Source organism: Oryzias latipes, chromosome 10, assembly GCF_002234675.1.
Source record: "Oryzias latipes chromosome 10, ASM223467v1".
Lineage (NCBI taxonomy): Eukaryota > Metazoa > Chordata > Actinopteri > Beloniformes > Adrianichthyidae > Oryzias > Oryzias latipes.
Window position 1 is genome coordinate 1403155 of NC_019868.2, and position 17532 is coordinate 1420686.

A 17532-nucleotide genomic window follows, 5' to 3' on the forward strand; every position below is an offset into this window, starting at 1 on the left:
TCCATTTCTACTCTCAGAGTTTTCTTCCACAGATTGTTTGTAAAAGCCCATGGTTTTAGGCATTATTCTGGTTTGAACTGTCAATTAAACCTCCCCAGTAAGTTGTGTCAGACTTAAAATTCTTTTCCCATCACAGAGTAGCTGCTGCCTCGTGCATGGTTCATCTGCTCTCCTCGCTTCTTTCTCCTTTAAACAAATTCCATATTACAATACTTCTAGACTTTACACAAACATACATCCAGATCATCAACAAGAACTATGGACCCACCACAACTACTCATATTGAGATGACTATTGTTGTAATTTTAGGGTATATAAGTAAAATTGAATTGAATTGAAATGAATGTTAACCCTATTTTCTAAATGATTGCTGAGGTTCCATATTTGGATAGATGAGCATCGGCATAAAAAACAGCAATGCAGATTTCAGACAAAAGGTTTATACTTTAGAGCAATACTCAATAAATCTGACTGACACTGGCTAGATTTTTTTCTTGAGTGATTAGAAGCTGGAACAAAGTAGAATGTCCTCTCCATGTCAGGAAAAAGTCACCTCCTAAAGCAAAGGAATGTATTTATCTAGGTGAGGAACACACGGATTGACTGACGGATTGCTGCAGGGACTGCTGTATTCTGGACTTTGTTCCATTCTGTGGGGGAGAGAACACATCAATAAACCGTGACAAACTCATTTTTCAGTTCTAGTTAAACAGAACTGAGAAAAGAACGCAGACGTGTGAGATTTATGAACATAGAGGTTATCTCAGATACATGACAAGAGTCTCCTAATTAAAACAAAAATTCCTGCGCTGTGAAACTGTATACAAATAGAAAGGAACACCGAGCAAGAAAACAGTTTCTACTCCCCATCCTGGTTCAGTTGAGAAGGTCATATATACATTATGAGGTCAAAAAATCATTTTTTGCAAGAAGGGGGCAGCATTTCGATAGGGGCACAGGTTTTAGGAAAAGGGGTCAAGTTTTTCCCGGCCTTGATTAGTAACATTGATTAAGCAGAGAAAGTTCGTCAGGTTTTATTTTGAGGGTCATGTTGTTTACTTTGAACCTTTTGAATAACACAACAGAGCAGAACCGGGAATTTGTAAGTTTGTCTTTGCATCCTTGATAGAGAACTGGTTGAGTTGTTTCCAACAACGGAAACAGCCTTCAGCATGTACTTGAACTAAACTAACACTCGAAGCTCTGCAGCAGTTCATCCCTGAGGTAGTTTGAAAACTGCAAATGTACCAGTTCATTTGCTATTTCAAGTTCTGTTAACATATTCAACTTTAATGAAGCTGGTGTCATGTCAGATGGAGAGGTGGAGGTTTGTCTGAAGGCCATAAGCCGAATGGAACTGTTTGAATAAATACATCTTATTTTGCCAAACTGAACTTGTGAGTGAATATTAAGAATGCCAACTCTTTCAGACAATATTTCAATGGTTTAGATATAGTGTATGTTGTTCAAAAGTCAATGTGACAAAAATCACAAATTTGACCACAAACGCAATTTAAGAGCCAAGGGCACCCACACACACACTCACCCCCACACTCACACACACGCACGCACCCCCCCCCCCCCCCACACACACACACACCCACACACACACTTGTTGGGATTGCAAACTCTAAATAAAGCAATAAAAATAACAAAAAAAGTATCTATCTTGACCATGCAAATGCTAAAATATCTCAAATACACTTGATAAAGATGGCTTCCAGATCACAGCTTGTCTCAAAAGAGAAAAGCTCACAGGCTGTACTCAGACTATATGGACTATAAGACTTCTAAAACATAGTTATTGCTTTTTAAAATCTTCTGTAATATAATCCAAGAACTAATTAGACTTGTCTTAGTGCAGAAGCATTATAATAATAATAATGGATTGGATTTATCTGCACTTTTCAAGTCACTCAAAGCGCTTACATTGTGTCCATTATTCATTCACTCCTCATTCATACTTGGTGACGGTAAGCTACTGATGTAGCCACAGCTGCACTGGGGCAGACTGACAGAAGCGTGGCTGCCATTTCGCGGCTACGGCCCCTCTGACCATCACCGGGGCATTCATACACATTCACACACCAGTGGAGCCACACTGGAGGTAAGGAGGGTGAAGTATCTTGCCCAAGGACACAACGACAGTTGGCTGGGGGGAGTGGGGATCGAACCGCCGACCCTTCGATCATTGGACGACCCGCTCAACCGCCTGAGCCACTGCCACCCGCATTCATTGCTGGACTTCAGTTACTGTATTTCTTTAAGTAAAAATGTAAATTGATAAAAACACATTAAAAGTTATCTTCTATACAGAATAGATTGACAAGAAATAGATTTAGTTTTTCCTATGGCATGTCTATGAAGACTCTTATTCATCCAGGTAGAATCCATCATTGTAGTAGGTTTAAAGGTTGTCATCTGGACTTGGTTTTTAAAGTTGAAGATTTTTCACCTCTTTTCCAAAAGGCTTTGTCAATTCTAAAATAGCTGGTAAAAAACTAGTTTAACCCTTGTGCTATCCTAGGCACTTTAACATGGGGAGTTGGGTCATCCAGACCCACTAGACAGTGCGCTGAACCTTTTTTCTTCAATGATTTGTGATCTTCACTGGTGTCCATGGATTACATGAAATCTTTCCACCGTTATCCACCTTTGTCATGGTAGGGAGAACACGTCAATGGAAGGGGGGGGGTAATCTAAGATAGCACAAGGGTTACATGAACTCATGGGGGGGAGGAGTCAGACCTGAAACTGGATAGTTTTGTCTACTTAGACTACATGGTTTCGGGTCGTTTGGAGTCTTTTGTCCTCCGCTGGGGTTGGGGAGCCATTGACTCCCTCCCCAACCTGGTCATATCTTTCAACTGTTAACGACTCCGGTTGTTTGGGTTTCAGAACACAATTGTAGATGGATGGACGAATGAACCTGAGACCACCATGTTGGTAAAGCCGCTTGTGTAGAGGTTGTTTGGTTTCTCTTATATACTGTTCATTGCAGTTTTCTTTGCAGTGGATAGAGTACACAACATTACTCTGTTTGTAGCTAGGAATTTTGTCCTTTGGATGAACCAGTTTTTGTCTGAGAGGATTAACAGGTTTGAGATGAACTGTTCTCTGAAAATCCTTTTTAGTTTTTCAGACAGGCCTGAGATATTAGGAATTGAAATACTGGTCCATTCAGGCTCTTGTTTCTTCTTATCTTGTTTTTCTTGTATGTTGGGATCTGGTGAAAGCCCAGTTGGGATATCCACAGGTTCAGAATTGACAAAGCCTTTTGGATAAGAGGTGAAATGTCTTCAACTTTAAAAAACAAGTCCAGGTGACAACCCTTAAACCTACTAGTATGAATTTCCTATGGTAAAGCGAAATAAAGCCTTCTGATGAACTAAAGTCCCAAAAGTCTAGAATTCAGCTTGTTTTGTGCGGTTTTGAGTTCTGCAGCCTGCCAGTCCTTCAGGTTTTGTTTTTACAGTTCATTTTGAAGCCTCTCCAGCCAAAGAAGCACTTATCATGTTTAGCAGCACAGATGTTGCTTTTGCTATGTTGCTGTTATTTGCCACACTAAGCTCCCTCTGGCATTGTTGAACAGGCGAGAAAAAAAGAGAAGGGTGAGTGAGAAAGTTCAAGCATTCAGTCTACATAGACTGATGCTTTAAAATCCATTAACCGATTTTTTGCATCACTTAATAAACAAGTGATGGAGTTGCGGGCAAACTAGTCTGACCCACATCTGCTTGCTGCTCACAGGTTTTCTCCAGCAGGAAAAACACCTCTTCCACAAATCCATGTAGTCAAGGACTAAACAACTAAAAAAAAGGAAGATTTAATGGCAATTCAGCAAAGCTGCACTGACATCCAGGACAAACCATCAAGAGGTCAAATCAGGAGACATTCCCACTCCAAGTTCTTTAAAATCCCATTTCAATCATCTATTGATCTATCATCAAAGCATTCCCAGTGGTCTTTTCATAAGGATTTTGCAATATTTAGCCAAAATATGTGTCGTTTTCTAGGACATAGTTTCCGCAGAGCGGCAGTAGTTCATCAAAGATTTTCCTCTGAGTTTTGGGCGGGACTTTTGGCACAGAAGTAAGCCTCCACTTACACTGTATTTCCCATAATTCCTTTGTTTACACTCTCTTCTGCTGGCTTCCTGCCTCCTGCAAACCATCGCAGTTTTTGCGTCACATCTGCGAGCTTTTTCAAACAGCATTTTTTTCACATTCTCCTGATTCACAACAATTTGGATAATGAAATTCTAAGAAATATTAGCTTTCATCTGTTTGCTCAGTTGTTGGACAGGACAAGTAAAAAAAAAAAAGAAATATTACCTTTCTTATTTTTTGGCCTCCATCAGGAGAAAAACCCAACATTGACATGCTTCAGTTTCAGTTTAGTTTTTTTCAAACACAAAACAAATGAGAAAGTCAACACACAGTGGTTTAAAAGACATAAAATAATACAGTGTGCTTGAAAAGGAGTGGGTTGAAGAGAAAATCTTGTCTGCTCCCACCCCTTTTTACAAAACCTTATGATGTGCGTATTCAATGCGCGTATTGCTATTTACAGATAGTTACAAAACATTCACAATACAATTCTGCATGGCAACTGTGCTAAAGTGACATTTTTTGTTTATTCGTTTCTGGCCTTATACAGTTCTAATAGTGACTTCTTGTAGGATTTTTCGAATATTTGTAAACTTTTGCTTTGTTTTAAACCTTCATCCAATCCATTCCATAGATCTACGCCACAATTAGATAGACACATTTTCTTTTTTGTTGTTCGTATGCACTGCTTTTTGAAATTCGTTTTTTTTCTTAGATTTTAACTCCTGTCTCTGTCTTTGAACATTGGCTGTAAGTTTATTGGAAGTAAGTTGTATCTGGCTTTGTACATGATGAGAGCTGTTTTCAGTTTCAGTAGATCCCATAATTTTAATAAACCCGACTTTAAAAACAGAGCGTTTGTATGTGTCCCATAATCCACTCTATGGACAATTTGAACAGTTTTTTTTGTAAGAGATATAAACACTTTAGGTTTGTTTTATAAGTATTTCCCCAAACTTCTGCACTGTACTGTAAATATGGTAGTATTATGGATGAATATATTAGTAAACGTGCCTTGTGAGTGAGAGTATGGCGCGTTTTTCCCATGTTGCTATGCTTTTGGCAATTTTAACTCTGACCTGCTTTATTTGTGGTTTCCAGTTTATTTTGTCGTCCAGAATAACTCCAAGGAACTTGATTTCAGACACTCTTTCCATAACGTGATTATCAATGGCAACTTTTATTTCTAAATCTGAAGGAATGTGGTGATTTCCGAAAATCATGAATTTAGTTTTGTTAACACTGAGGGACAGTTTATTTTTGTCAAACCATTGTTTTAGTTTCCCTAATTGTGTATTTACTCTTTTTACAATTTCCCTGAGGCTCTCCCCTGTACAGACCATACTTGTGTCGTCTGCATATAAAAAGTATTTAAGTGTATTTGATACCAAGCGTATTCATTGACGTGGAGGATGAACAGTATGGGACCTAATATTGACCCTTGTGGAACTCCACAGCTTAAATTTAGCAGGGATGATTTACAGTGATCCAGTTGGACAAACTGCTGCCTGTTATTAATGTAACTTTTTAACCATTCTAATGCTGGTCCTCCTATTCCATACTTTTCCAGTTTTTTTACTAAAATGTTATGGTCAATAGTGTCAAAAGCCTTTTTCAGGTCGACGAACACTCCTACTGCGAACTCTTTATTGTCAGTGCCATTTATAATTTCTTCGGTTAAGTGCGTAATGGCCATGGACGTTGATCTGTTTTTTCTGAAACCATATTGATCGTCGGATATTAGTTTGTGTTTTTCTATAAAACTTTCAAGCCTTATGAGGAATACTTTTTCTAGTATTTTTGAGAATTGGCAGAGTAAAGACACTGGTCTGTAGTTTGTTAGTTGGTGTTTGTCTCCTGATTTGTGTAGTGGAATTACTTTGGCTATTTTCATTTTTTCTGGAAATGTTGCTGTTTGAAAGGATAAGTTGCAAATATGGGTTAGCGGGTCAACAATGGAATCGATTACCTTTTTTATCACCATCATATTTATTCCGTTACAGTCAGTAGATGTTTTGTTTTTGAATTCGTTGACGCTTTTAAGAACTTCTTTTGCTTCCACGTGTCTCAAATACATCGAGTTTGGATTTCTTATTATGCCGTGTTCGACTGTTTCTTTTTCTGATGTTTTTGAACATTTTAATTCGTCGGCTAGCTTTGGCCCTATTTTTACAAAATATTCATTAAACTCCTCTGTCATGTCCTGAATATCATTGCACATCTCATTTTTACCAACTAGAGAGTCTGGGTAATTTGTTTTCTCTTTGTGTTTTCTAATGACACTGTTCAGTACTTTCCAAATTTCTTTAGTGTTTGACTTATTTTTTTCTAATATTTCTGTGTACAGGTAATAGTCTTTTTTGCATGTTCTAATGATACTGGTTAGTTTGTTTTTATATTTTTTGTATTGCTGTTTGGCTTCTACAGTTCTGTTTTTTAAGAATTGTTTGTATAAACTGTTCTTTTTTCTGCATGCGTTTATCAGTCCAGTGGTCATCCATGGGTTTTTATTACGTTGATTTCTGTTACAGGATTATGTAAGTGGGCAGTTTTTGTCGTATATGGATGTAAACTCCTGCATAAATATTTCATAGGCTGTGTTGACATCATTACTTTCATACAGAGTTTTCCAGGTTTGTGCTTGTAGTTCTGATTTAAAAGTATTTATTGATTCCTCTTAGTTTTCTCCGGTAAACTATTTGCTTTTTCTCTTTTATTTCTCTACAAAGGCATTCATAGTTAGCAAATAGGCAAGGCAAGGCAAGTTTATTTGTATAGCACAATTCGTACACAAAGTAATTCAAGGTGCTTCACAAAACAGAAAAATGCATTAAAATCACAATACATCATAGAAATAATCAACGTAAAATTTACTTTAACAGAAAATTTTTAGTCTAGATTTGAACATGAACACAGAAGAGGCCTGTCTTACGACTTCAGGGAGGCTGTTCCAGATTTTAGCTGCAGAATATTGAAACGCTGATTCCCCTTGTTTAGTTCTGACTCTGGGAATCAACAGGAGGCCGGCCCCTGAGGTCCTCAGAGTACGAGATGGTTCATATGGCACTAACATGTCAGAGATGTACTTTGGTGCTCGGCCATGGAGAGACTTGTACACAAGCAGAGCTGCTTTGAAGTCTATTCTTTGAGGTACAGGGAGCCAGTGCAGAGACCTGAGCACAGGACTAATGTGATCATACTTCCTGGTTTTGGTCAGGACTCGAGCAGCAGCATTCTGGATGTACTGAAGCTGTTTTGCAGCTCGTTTGGAGAGGCCGGTGAGCAGGCCGTTACAGTAGTCTAACCTACACTGCAAATTTTGTCAATCTACCTAAGATTATCAATCTTAAAACTAGCTGTAAAATCTTATTGATCTTAATTTTAGATAAAAACAGCACCACGTGTAAGATTATTACACTTGTTTTAAGAAAAATATGCATTACCTGTCTTGATCAGTTTGTAAATCTAGAAAGTAGTCATTTTACATGCAAAACAAGAAAAAAACACTGCAAGCCTGATTTAAGGACAGGAAAACGTCCTAATTTAAGTTTATCAAACTTGTTTTAAGACAAAAATATGCATTACCTTTCTTGATCAGTTTGTAAATTTAGAAATTAATCATTTTCCATGCAAAACAAGAAAAAATACTGCAGGCCTGATTTAAGCACAGGTTAAGGTCTTAAGTTTATTTTAGATGTAACCATATTATCTGATATCCAAAAATGTACTTGAATACTGATGTTCAATAGCTCATCCAATATTTATAGGATAAACAATAGATAAGTATTTTTGTTTTTTACTGCAATATCGTCATCAACATTATATTTGATCAAAACACTGATTTTGAAATGATATGATAACCAAGCTTGTTTTCAGCACTTATAAACGTAAGCAAGATTAGGTATAGCTAGTTCATAAGCAAGAAGGTCTCTGTTAAATCAGTGTTTCGTAAACCTGGCTTCAATACAATGTTGTCTGTCTTGTCAACAATCCATTGTTACAACAAAATCTTTTGTGTAGGTCCAAAAGTAAGTATTGTTTTATTCGCAGAAATGATAATTAGTGACCTTTCACATACATATTTGTTAATATTGAGAACAAGCCACTTCACTCTAACAGCATGGTTATCTGATTTAAATTTAAATTATAAACAGTAATTTGCAATCCACAGATGATGCAATCATAATTCTACCGCGCTTGGTTTGGGCAATACCAACTCAATATTTTGTGCAAAGATCTATTTTGAATCGAAAGATTGTACAAATCAGACAATGATTATCTTCCTTAATAAAAGAAGTTATTTGTTACACTCAACCAAGGTTTACGTAGAATATTTGATCTTTTAAAATATGTATTTTTCATGTTTTGTCGTAATTTTTCAATGGAACATTCCGGCGGGCACAAGCAAAAATGGAAAAGTCCATTGTGACCAAATGAAGGGGGATTAATATGTTCAGAAGACTTGCTTAAGATAAACTAGTAGAGCCAACACGTTATATGCTGTTTTATAACTTATTTATTTTCATAATGATGGCATAAGGAAGTGTAACACAAAAAAATAATTCTATTTATTGCATTTTTGGGATACCCTTGGAGTATTTTCATATTGTGACCGACCCAGCGCCATCTTGTCACATTTGCGACGTACATCTGATGATCCAGAACATGACGAGGACGAACAGGAAAAACAATTAGGAATATAATATTCGGCGGACAAGATAAAAGGAGGTAAGCTATATTAAATTATATGACATAGAATAAATCACCATTACGCTCCACGCAGCTGGTAAAGATTATAAAGTGGGTTTAAACATCTTGAGAAGCAGGCTAACGGAGCAACTAGCTAGCTTGCGCTACTAGCACTATTTTAGCTACTCCGTCACTTTTTTGTAAGTATCCTGTATACATCATAAATATACTTTAAAATACAATTAATGAGATTTTGGTTCTGTTTAAATATGTTAAATTAATTTTTTGTTTAGTAAAAATGTATTTCAGTGTTAAGAAGTATGCTATTGTAGTAAGCTAACTTGAGTTATTGCTAGCCCAATACTGCGCGGTAACTCAGTTTTATGCTAGGGTTGCTAGATTGGGCAGTTTCCCACCCAAATCGGCCAGTTTGAAAGACTGTTTGTCATGTATGCTTGATGATCTTAAAGTTAGAATGAAAAGTTACTATTGTTGGCAGAAATTAAAACACAATTTTTGATCACTTCTAGTGAATAAGGATAGTATGCAAGTACAAGCTAGGCATTATAAAACTCTGCAGGAAATGTACAAAAAGTAGAAGCCCAAGCTGATCTTAACAGTTTTTTGATCTGGAGTTTCAGGCCAAACGAGCTTACATTGATTGTGGAGCCATACGAGGAGATACCAGAGCTTCATCCATCGTGGATGTTTATCCAGAGAACTGTATCATGTAAGTATTATGTAAAAAGTATAAAGTAAAAATTTTAAATGTATATATATTTTTCATCACTTGTTTTGTCATTGCAGGTGCCTAGAGAAATGCATAGAGTCCTTGCTCCCCACTATGATGAATTCATTGAGGAAGTCAGAATGTGATGGGAGGATTGCTGCGCCAGGGTCATTTTACAGAGTATGAAAGAAGGCAATAAAGCCACCAATCAACAGGGATAAAAGTAACTTTTTTTTTTTTTTTTTTTTTTTTTTTTTTTTAGGCCAAACTTTATTAATTTCAATCATGTTTGAAAATCTTTGGTGTTGGACCGGACGGAAAAGGAAAGAGGGGAAGAAGAGAGAGGGACGTTAGAGAGGGGGGGGGGGGGGTAGGAGGGTGATAATAGGAGGGGAAGGGGGGTAAGACCATGAAGCAGCATAGAGCAGACAGGTTTACTGGTTGTTTATCATTACGGTACGGTTCAAATGTAGTACAAAAAGGGCGGGGCCTGTTCACACACACTCAAATATTATCAACACACCTGCTAGCTGCAAAAATGTCCACATGTCAACATGTACACAAAACAGATAGTGTTCACGAACGCATACCTATGCCTTTAAACCAACTAGTGTGAAATCTTTCATTCATTCAATCATGCAAACTATTAGTGCAAAGGTGAGCTAACACCTGTGCTCAAGTGAGTGTTTATGTTCTTCTAAAATGGATGGTGGAATGTGAAAAGAAGGAGGAGGAGCGCCCAGCCACCCCCACACCCAGACCCCCGCTGCAGCAGCAGCGGCAGCCGGAATTCCCCCAACGCCATACGGGAACAGGCAGGGAACAACCGCCCCCCGGGCGACCAAGACCGCCACCCAGGCCAGGGCCAGCAGGACCGCCGCGAGGCCCCCAGAGCCAGAGAGCAGGGAGGCGGGGAGGGAAAGAGAGCGCCGCCCCAGCCCAGCCAGGAAAGCAGCCCCCCCGCCGCGCCGGAAGAGCCCAACGCAGGGCCCCACCGGAGAGGGATGCCCACAGCCCCAGACGAGCACCCCACCACCACCCAGGAGTTCCGGGCATCCCCCCGCCCCGACCACAGGTACGAGCCAGGACCCCCCAAGGGAGACCCGCTCCGCACTCCAGGCAGCCACCCACCCGGCCCACGGTTGGTCCAGGTAGGAGCAAGGCAGGGGCCCGCCGCCCCCGCCCAGGAGGGGGGAACCCCGGGGAAAAAAGGGCGGCCCACAAGGGGTGTTATAAATATGGCCCGACCAGGCTCGGCCATGTTGGAAGTTTGGCGGGACCCAGCGCCCAGGGGCAAGGACCAGGACCCACCTCCCAGGGACACGAACACCCCCGGCTCAGGTGTAATATGAACCCCCCCACCGTGCGGAGAGAGCACCGCCGGGCCCAGGGAGCCGGCACCCAAGGGACACGGCCGCCATCGCCAAGGGGCCCACACTCCCCACCAGGGAAGGGGTAGGGGACAGATGGACCCAGGTCCCACCTTCCTTGTAAAATGTGTGTGCGTGTATGGGTGTTTGAGAGGGTGTTTGTGTGCATGTGTGTGTGTTTATGTTTGAATGTATATATTGAAGGGGGAGGGGTGTGTGTACTACGGGGGGTGCAGTTAAAATTGGCGAGTAGGGCACTAAGGGGACATCTCCTGATTACTCACAGTGATGTCCCCTCACCCTCCACACCAAGGGGCCCTAAATGTCTAAGGTGCGGTTAAAATTGGTGGGTAGGGTGCCAGGAGGACATCTGCTGCTTGCTTGCAGTGATGTCCAAGCACCCCCCCTACCAAGGACCCTACATGTCTAAGGTGCAAATAAAACCGAAAGAGGGGGGGCCCACTCCATACGGCAACCATAGGAGGGGGGCCACTCCCAAGTAGCCCCCCCCCAAGGCGCATCGCAGGCTAGACCCCCCACCCCCTCACCCTAATATGAGGTTATATGAGGAAGGGGGTAAGTTGGGGAAAGCTGGTAGACTGTCCCCTGGTGGTCAAACAGCCGTCCCCCAGCCCACCCCCAGCAAAGGGGCCAGGGCCACCCAGCCCAGGGGCCCCACCCCCGGAGGCACCGACAGCCCAGGCCCGGCACCACCCACCCCACACAGAGAGAGAGGAGCCAGAAAGCGTCGCCCCCCCGGAGCAGGCCCAGGCCCCCACCCCCACACGCCGGCCCTAGAGGAGCTCTGGTCAAGCCTCGACGGGACCGAGGAGGCCAACCGGCCGAGGCAACCACTGATTGCCTCAGCGGAGACCCCGACCCGTTAGCCCCCCCGACCCGTACCAATAATGGGCCCCCCCTCCCCCCCAGAACGCCCCCCCATAGGACAGGGCCAACAAGCCCCCCACCCCACCCCACCCCAGACCCCGCAGCCGAAGCGGGTGACACCCAGAGCGACCGGGGGCCCCGAGAGGGTTGTCCCGTCCCGTCCCAGAGCCAGGGAAGGGCCGGTCCCAGCCCCAGGTGCAGATGGGCAGCCCATCCGGCGCCGCTGGGCCCCCCCCCCGAGCAGGGCCCCCCGCCAACCCCCCCCCAGCACAGGCAAAGGGACCACCCCCCAAGCCAAGCCAGACCACCCCCCCACCACGCACCCCCACACCCAAGCCCAGAGGACCACGCAGCGCCCCAGCCCGCCCCACCCAGGCACCGGACCCAACCCCCCGACCAACGGAGCCCCCCACCGCCCCCGCCAGGCACCGGAAGCCCCGACCCCCACCCCAAACCACGGCAGAAGGGCAAGGAGCAGCGACGACCAAGCCCCCCACCCCCTAAGTCATGGAGTCAACCACAGGAGACCAGAGAGACTGAATTCTTTCAAAGTTACTTGAGCTTTGGGCTGACATTTTTTCCAAGCTGATATGATCAAACAGCAGATTTCTGTGTTGACTTATGTTTATATTTTTCTTGTTTTTCCAATTTATTAACATAGTTTTTTTGGCAATACAAAGAGTTATGAAAATGATAGATGCTAATCCTTCTTCTATATCGATGGCACTCATGTCACCAAGCACACAAAGTGACGGTGAAGCTGTGATTGAAACCTTAAGCCAGACTGATAAATCGGCACATACCTGCTGCCAGAGAGCCTGGACAGGAGTGCAGAACCACAGTGCGTGCATGTAGCTGTCGGGTAGATTATTATCACAGTGCTCGCAAATGTCTGAGTTACTGAGACCCATCTTGAACATCCTCTGTCCAGTGTAGTAAATTCTGTGAAGAGTTTTGAGATGGATTAGCTGCAGATTTGGACTTTTTGTCAGTTTAAAGGTGTTTAGACAGAGTTCTGACCAGAAGCTTTCATCTGTGCTGATGCTCAAATCTGCATCCCATTTTTTTGTTGGAAGGGCAATATTGTTATCTAAATTACATAAAAGTTTGTATATTTTGGAGAGAGTTCTATTCATTGAAAAATTAATCAGAGTGGTAACTACATCCGGTAGCTTTAAATCGTCGTCTTTAATTTTATACTTTTTAGTAATACTTGATTTAAGTTGCTAATATTCCAAGAAGTTATTTATTCCATGTTTGTCTTGAAGTTCCTGGGGAGTTATGAATCTTCTATCAATGATTACGTGCTCTAGTTGTTTTATGCCCTCTGCTTGCCAAGCTGGGAAGTGAATCATTTTTTGTTAATAAGGATGTCCGGGTTTTTCCAGATGGGTGTCATTTTGCACGGTTTAATTGATGATTTTGATATTTTGAGAAATTCCCACCAGGCTGTTAAAGTGGCATTTATATTAATGCTTTTGAAACAATCCTGTTTTTTAACTGTTTGGCTAATAAATGGTAGCTGTGACAGGTTGATCTTTCCACATAACGCCTGTTCCAAGTCTAACCATGAGTTGGTTTCTGGATTATTTTTTAACCATTTTAAGATATATTGTAATCCATTTGCAAGAAAGTATTTCTGGAAGTTAGGTAATTCTAATCCTCCACAGCTTTTTGCAGATTTTAAAGTTTTTAGACTAATTCTTGCAGGTTTGTTGTTCCATAGAAAGCTTGATATGGATGAGTCTAATGTTTTGAACCATTTTAATAGCGGTTGTGTGGGGATCATTGAGAAGAGATAATTAACCTTGGGTAAGATTTTCATTTTAACCGTGGCTACCTTGCCCATAAGGGACAGAGGCAGGTTGGTCCAGCGTGTTAGATCGTCCTGTATGCTTTTCAGTAATGGGGTGTGGTTTAGCTGCACCAGTTCTGATAGTTTGGGGGAAAAGTAGATACCCAGATATTTGATATTTCCTGTTTTAACTGGAATTGTGAGTCTTTGTTCCATATTCCTGTTGAGTGGTAATAAAACAGACTTATTCCAATTAATGGAATAGTCTGATATGGAGGAGAATTCATTTATGATCATTGCTGTTTCATTTACAGAATGTAAATTCCTTAAAAACAGTAATATGTCATCCGCATAAAGACTAATTTTATGATGGCTGTGTTTGGTTTTTATTCCTATAATGCTCTCATTCTGTCTTATTGCTGCAGCTAAAGGCTCAATGAATATAGCAAAAAGAGAAGGAGAGAGTGGGCAGCCCTGTCTGGTTCCTCTTCCAAGAAAAAACCTGTTTGAAGTCTGTTTATTAGTTCTAACTGATGCATTGGGGTTGTGATATAATATTTTGATCCAATTGATGAATGCTTCTCCAAAACCAAACTTATGGAGGGCAGCAATAAGGAACTTCCAATTTACTCTGTCAAAGGCTTTTTCAGCATCCAGCGATAGTTCCGTCATTTCCTGGTTTTCAATGGTGGCAAAGTCTATTATATTAACTAGTCTACGGACATTATCATCCGAGTGTCTGCCTTTGATGAATCCAGTCTGGTCGAAGTGAATTATGTGAGGAGTGATTATTTCTATTCTCTGTGCTAGTGCTTTGCAGATAATTTTTACATCTGCATTGATTAAAGAAATAGGGCGATAGCTTGAAGGACTAGTGGGATCTTTGTCTGGTTTTAGAAGAAGAATTATGTTGGCTGAGTTCATGTTAGGTGGCATTGATTGGCTCTCATTAATAGATGTGACCGTTTTATAAAATGTTGGTGCCAGTTGTTCCCAGAATTCTTTAAAACTCAGCAGGAAAGCCGTCAGGCCCTGGTGCTTTACCATTGGGCATAAGTAACAGAGCTTCATGAAGTTCAGACAGCGAGAGCGGAGAATCTAAGTTTGTGATTTGATCCTCATTTAGCCTGGGTAGGTTTACATTATTAAGAAATTAGTCAATACTTTGCTCTGACGGATTGATCTGCGGTGTGTACAGGTTTTTATAAAAATTTTCAAATGCGTTATTAATTTTGACCGGGTCATGAGTGACATTCCCTGTTTGGTCCATAATCGAAGTGATTGTTGATTTTTCTTTATTAATTTTAAGCTGATTAGCCAGAAATTTGCCAGATTTATTAGAGTTTTCAAATCTTTCAAGTCGTAGCCTTTGTATTTGAAATTGTGTTCGTTTATTAATGATGTCATTTAACTGCAGCTTTAAATTTTTCAGATCTCCCAGAATGTGTTCCTGTGCTGAAGCAGCATAAGCAGTCTCCAGGGTTTTGATTTTATTTTCTAATTCTAATAAATCTGCTTTCTCTTTGCGTTTTTTGTGCGTTGAATAAGAAATGATTTTCCCTCTCATGACTGCCTTTGCTGTTTCCCAAAGAACGCACGGTGGGATGTCTGGAGTATTGTTGAAGTCTAAGAAGGTTGCCCACTCTTTTTTAAAGAATTCAAGAAATTCCTGGTCCTTTAACAGAGAATTACTTTTATCTCTGTTAAGGGATAAAAGTAAGTTTATGCCTTTTTGATACATGTAGTTAGATGCGTGAATGCTTCTTCTCAGAAAACACTAGGTTCTATGTGTTTCTTCTTCAATAAGTAAAATTTAATTTATTGTGTTTCAGTGGAAGCCAACTTTGCTCTGGTGAAGGCCCTTCCCATTCTCTTTCCCCCAGTGGCACCTCCATCAAAGAAACTGGGGTGTGCTAGTGAAGCTTTACTGCATGTTCAGGAGGTAAATTTTTATTTTTGCCCTAAGCAGATACATAAAGAAATTACTACATTGGAGATACTAAAGGAAAAACGTTTTTTCTGCTTTATAATCAACAGAAGATCCAAACGTCTTCATCCAGAAGAGAGGCCTGTCAAGTCCAGTCTTGGTGTTTGATGGCAGCAGATGAATCGTTGCTATTGGTTTGATGCCAGTGACGTTTGAAAAAGAAAAGCTTCACGAGGGTCTGATTTTCTAAATGGCATATTATTACACACTACATCTGACCAACACAAATTGCGTGGCCACCCTTCTGTCATTCAGACAGAGATCCTTCAGGATACAATTCACAAGTGGGACATCACCACCACATGAAAGAGCATTAAAGTAAAGAATTTGTTGGAAGATAAACTGCTTTTGCAGGTCAATGTTTATGTCTGTTCTTTAGATGAGTATTCTAATTGTGTTGTTAAAGAAATAGTTGTATTCCTAGTGCCTTTGGGTAAATTTGTATCACAAATCTCAGTTTGTAAGTTGAATAAAAGAATCGAAAAGTGAATTTGTTTTCATTCTTTTTAGTATTGAAACAAGAAAAAATATATTTTGCAACAGCTTGTTTCAAGATGTATTTTCTGAATTTTAGTAGGCAATAAATTCTAATCAAGCTCCTATATCCTAGTTTCTAGTTTTTTTGACTTAAATTACTGCTTAAACTAAGTGTTTTTGCCTAATTTCAAGATTTAACCGATTTACTATGGATTAGATATTTTTGCTTAAATCAAGACATCTTGTTAAGTAAAATTTACTAGCTGCATGGACAGATAATTTGACTTATTTCTAGTCAATTTCTACTAAAAACAAGTACTTTTTTCTTGAATTAAGATGGTGGTTTTTTGCAGTGTACTGGAGACAAATGCATGAATAAGTATCTAAATACTGGGAGGTGGTCGCTGATATCTGTCATTAGTAGTCCGCTTTTTATTCTGTTTTCTAGGCAGTTTGTGAAAATATTATCTATCAAGGTTGCGCTGTTTGTTGTTATTCTGCTGGGTTTGTTGATTAATGGATATAGGCTTAAACTGTACATTATATGCGTGAAATCTTCTGTTTTGGTGTGATTGTTTGGGTTCAACAGATCTATGTTAAAATCGCCACAAAGAAATATGACCTTCTTGGAAAAATTGGCAAACATGTTTTCAATAGCACTTGTGAAGGTTTCAATGTCAGATGCAGGGGATCGATATACGCAGCTGATTATGAGGTTACTCTGTTTCATACAAATCTCTACAGATATATATTCCATGACATCATCAACACAGCCCGACATTGTCTCCACAACTTTGTGTTTAAGACTGTTGTGTATATAAAGAGCCACCCCCCCACCTTGCTTATTTTTCCTGTTCACATAGTGAAAGTCATAGCTCTCAAGCTGGAAGTGTAAGCCCTTTTCTGTCTTTAGCCATGTTTCTGAAATTGCAATTATTTTGAAAGGTTTGTTAAATTGCTGTAAGTATTCTTCAATGGTTTGGTGATTTGCGTATAAGCTTCTGCTGTTGAAATGTATCATTGAGAGTTCGTGATTAGGATTTGTGTGTCTATTGTATTCTTCTTCTGTGTAATAACTGCAGTGGTTATTTACAAAGTCAAAGAAATTGGTATCTGGGTCAATGTCTATGTCCATAGTTGTGTATTATTTTTTATTTTATTTTTTTATTCGTGTTAAAGAGGACTGTACTTTTGCCGTCTTTTTTCAAAATTGATCCAGTTCTTCCATCTCTCTGATTGCAATTACTTTTGCCTGTTCAGGTGGGCCGTTTAGTTTAATGAAAAATTTTGCAGTTTGTTGTCCACGTTGATTGTATTTTGTTTTCTTTTCTGAGAAACCGTGCTTTCCGTGAGATGTCAGCATTTTTCTTGGTTAGATGTTCATTTATGTAAAAGTTTGTTCCTTTTAGTTTTTTTCCTTGCTTTAGGAGGGCATTTTTATGCTTTCTGTTTATAAATCGCATTATTATTGCTGGGGGGGTATTTTT

The 17532-nt window shown here is 40.4% G+C and overlaps 1 long non-coding RNA gene across 3 annotated transcripts; it reads left to right on the forward strand.

Moving 5' to 3' along the window:
• The first annotated feature begins 8685 nt into the window (after window positions 1-8685).
• Window positions 8686-16058, forward strand: LOC110014759. 3 transcript variants are annotated; one of them, XR_002874054.1, is made up of 5 exons: window positions 8686-8837; window positions 9434-9528; window positions 9606-9751; window positions 15414-15523; window positions 15619-16058. It is a non-coding gene; the product is annotated as an uncharacterized LOC110014759 (long non-coding RNA). The 3 variants fall into 3 exon arrangements; XR_002874055.1 differs by having other exon boundaries at window positions 8687-8837; window positions 9440-9528; XR_002874056.1 differs by lacking the exon at window positions 9434-9528 and having other exon boundaries at window positions 8688-8837.
• Window positions 16059-17532: the final 1474 nt, after the last annotated feature.